This window comes from Triticum dicoccoides, chromosome 5B (genome assembly GCF_002162155.2).
Source record: "Triticum dicoccoides isolate Atlit2015 ecotype Zavitan chromosome 5B, WEW_v2.0, whole genome shotgun sequence".
Classification (NCBI taxonomy): Eukaryota; Viridiplantae; Streptophyta; class Magnoliopsida; order Poales; family Poaceae; genus Triticum; species Triticum dicoccoides.
Window position 1 is genome coordinate 487,073,446 of NC_041389.1, and position 3,847 is coordinate 487,077,292.

Below are 3,847 nucleotides of genomic sequence, written 5' to 3' on the forward strand. Positions count from 1 at the left end.
TTTTGTGGAGCTTGCTTAATGTCCTAACATGCTCGGATGTATGAGGAATAAGATTTTACCTTGGATATGACCATTTGTGTGATTTATTTGTATGCATTGTAGCCGGGGGGACTATCCAGACGGTTAAATTTTGTGGAGCTTGCCTAATGTCCTAACATGCTCGGATGTATGAGGAATAAGATATAACCTTGGATATGACCATTTGTGTGATTTATTTGTATGCATTGTAGCCCGTAGCAACACACGGGTGTACTACTAGTCCTAGTAATTTGTAAAAGTTCATTTGGCAGATATTTGAAGCACGAAAATAGTTTTTAGCGCCCAGGGATGCTTCTCGCTATATGATTGATAATGTACTGTGCTCTATATTCCCTGTATTCCTAATTATCTTTATAATCTTTATATGCACAAGGTAAAATGTGTGTAACAAGAAAAGCTCTTGCCATCTTCCCTTGACGAATCTGTCCTCAAATTAGCTTACGTCGAATGCAGGGATCAGGAGTTGTAGCGGTATTAATTATGATGCACGAGAGGTGGGGGCGTGCTCTCCTCATTACGTCCTCCATGCATTGCATACGACGGTCCATCTCCCATCTACATGGCATAGGGGCAAAATTGGATAGTCACAATGTAAAACACAACATAATGTAGGAGGGTGTAGAGGAAAAATGTTACATGCAAAGTAATTAGAAATGAAAGCATTTGAATTGATCTCGGCTTATAGCCGAGAAAGAAATAATACAATGTGTGGCCCACCACACCTTTCTTGCATATTAAGAAACAGTAAGACGCAGTGAGCTACGCCTCTCCACAGCGACTAGACGTTTCCATCCGTTTGATTCGGACATGCATGGTCTGGATTGCCTCTGTCATCCATCAGTGGCTTCTGGCCCATTTTTACCGCGAACGGTCCCCAGTCAGCCCGGGCCAATATTACAGGGCTGCTGCTCCCGACGTTGACCTGTGCGCCTCCTTGTTAAATGGGCCGGTAGGCAACTGATCATTGTGGAGGAGCATCTGTGGCGTTAGATTTATCAGCCCACATGTTTATTTTATTTTTTTTGCAGGTAGCGCACATGTTTCAAATTCCTTCACGTAATAGCCGGCGTGCAATGTTTGGTCCATGAGTCCATCAAAACGCTGGGTTACGCTCAATATTTTTTTTTCTTTTCAAAACGCTGGGTGCAACAGCAGAGGAAATGCACGATGGGTACTCTTCCCATGGTGGCTACTCGCCTACTCCCAAAGCCGATCTGGGTGATGAATTTAAATGCCTGCCTGTTACAAAATCCTTCTTTCTTGTAATTTACCTATATATAGTTCAATGATTCAACGAGCTTTTTGTTGATCTGCGTTGGATCTTTACAACTTAGAGATAGTCAAAGCTGATCAACGTAACATAATTCAAACTGTTTAAATTCTACCAAGCATGTAAAGTATTTTCCATATTCATATCATTACTTTCGATATTTTAAAATTTTATAATTATTTTTAGATATGGGCGCGGCAACGCGCGTTTTTATGTTCTAGTGTGCCATGATGGAGGATGCTTGACCCACCTCATGGGTTTGGTCCTTATTTTAGTGCCATATGTATAATAGGAGAAATCATATGGAAGGGGCGTTTTGGTGCCCGAGCCCAGCTGCTCTCGATATCTTCGGCGTTCATATTTGTCTCGGGATCGGATTTAAACCACGCTGACGCACCTGACAATGGGTAAAAGAAAACGAGTGTACGGGTGAATACAGTAAGGAACAGTTGCGAAATTGGTGGGGTTGTTTCGTATGGCTGGAACGGCGGACGGGCGTTCCTGTCCTGGTCCGTGAACCAGAAAAGTCCAACTTCCGCATAGCCACGGATCAGATAAGGAAGGACGTCATTGGAAAGCTGAGCGGCGGCGGCGATACTTCCGGCCACCCGGGGACAAGGATAATGGAGGATGTGGGTATGGAGTTTCTTCTCGTCGCCGTCGACAGGTCAGTTCTTGTAGATCCGGGTATTTTGTGTGATTTGTTTCGCATTCCGCCAAAACCATTACGAGGTTCCCCTGATCTTGCTTCCCACCGAAGAAACGAACCGTAGCGACCCCGAAGACTTAAATGCTGGGTCTGGCTGCGGTCATCGGCTCGGGGAAGAGTCTGCCGGCGTCGGAAATCATCACGGACTAGGTCGGCGCAGTCCACATACAAAGTCAACCCCCAGGCCCCAGGATGGACGAAAAGGTGCGAACCTCAATCCCATCCGACTGTATTTAGATCCGACATATGCAGCAATAATTGTTTGCATACTGAGAATATGATGTGCATTGTTAAGTGATTTGACTTTTTGATCCTTGCTGGCAAAACAAAAGAAATTTCAGTGCTAGTACTTTTGTTGTTCTAGTTTGCTGACGGCTGAAGAAATTGAATCAGCTGAGGTAGTGGATGTGGCCGAAGAAATTGAACCACCATGGTCTCCGTGGGTGGGTTTGACTGAACCTGTTGATTGTTGGGAGCCGGAGCTATCTAGCCTGCTTGGTTGCCCTGGTGCACATGGTGCCGGCCGACTTGCTGCTGAGCATGGGCTATCTGCTGAGGGCTCATCCTCCTCAGGTATGAGCGCTGAAAGTCGAAGAAGTGACACAGCCGAGCCTGCGGAAAAATGCAGACCTATAGACCGAAACTCAATATCATGCCTGAAGCCTGCAAGATGCAAGAACTGTGGTGTTCAAGGTCGCCTCCGCAACAGCTGCACCAGGCCTCGCCTCTGGGTGTCATTGCATCTTTGACTTGAATTGCATTTTCAGTATGGTTCAGTTTGAGAATTTTCTAGTGCGCGTTGCCTGCTTGTTAATCTAGGTTGTACAATGGCTTTGTGTTCATCAGTTGCTGGAGTTGCCCCCCTGTCAATAAAAAAATGTATGAGCGTCCAAGCTGGAGTTGTCCACGCATCAGTTCGGTTTACCTGACGATGAACACGCGTGTGCATCAGTTGTACAATGGCTTTGTGTTCATCAGTTGTACAATGGATTCAAAATTCAAAAGTGCAGTGGTGGGCGGCGTAGTGGCGTGGCATTGCATAAGATGACTGCTGGATGCTGGGATCATGTTCGTGCTCTCGTGAGTGGTACTCTTCAAGCAGGGATGGCGCCGGCGTGGAGCGTATGGGCTGACTCGAGTGTTGAGGCGTCGGCGTCGGTGTCCAAATGCAGTTCGCCCTCTCGAGCCTGCATCTGCTCCTGATCAGGCTATTAAGGTGAGTTGAGAATATCAGCTCGTTTTTTTCTGTATCTCCCGCAATGGTTTCATCTGCTCAACATTCCCCTGTTTCTGTTGATTCTTAGAACTCAGCTGCGGGCTCGGACAGGACCGGCGCGCGATGTCAGCGTCAGATTCCGGGAACTGCAATATGCATGATCGCGATGAAGGGGATGGACATGACGATGTTAGTTCTTGACTTCCTTCAGCGGCTGATTTGAGCGCACGGGCCGTGCAGTTCGTCTCTTTCGTTTTCTTTTTCAACCGCAGTTCGTCTCTCTAATGAGACACGTTTCTGCATGGAGTCGTGGACACTGCGATAAAAGGCTGCTGCTTTGAGTCTGCATCAGCTACAACTCTCCTATTTTTCGTCAATCTAGCTGCCGCTGCTTTGGGCAGGGAGGAAGGATTCAGGGAGCATGACCCCGATGCAGTCCGCGGGAGAGGATAGTGGATGTGTTGGATGACCGCGGTGGAACAGGTCGGCCCAGAAAAGCATCCGATCCATCGGGCCAGTTATGTACCGCATCGTCCGTCGGGTTCGGCCGGCAGTTAATGAGCCAACCGCTCCTTCCAATATAATGCATATACGCGTGCGACGTACGAAGAGA

General features: G+C 47.2%; 1 long non-coding RNA gene across 3 annotated transcripts; it reads left to right on the forward strand.

Annotated features, from left to right (window-relative positions):
• The first annotated feature begins 1,801 nt into the window (after positions 1 to 1,801).
• On the forward strand, positions 1,802 to 3,476 carry LOC119311037. Of its 3 annotated transcripts, none has more exons than XR_005150861.1 (4): positions 1,802 to 1,976; positions 2,070 to 2,222; positions 2,383 to 3,234; positions 3,323 to 3,476. It is a non-coding gene; the product is annotated as an uncharacterized LOC119311037 (long non-coding RNA). The 3 variants fall into 3 exon arrangements; XR_005150862.1 differs by having other exon boundaries at positions 2,412 to 3,234; XR_005150860.1 differs by having other exon boundaries at positions 2,070 to 3,234.
• The last annotated feature ends 371 nt before the right edge of the window (positions 3,477 to 3,847 follow it).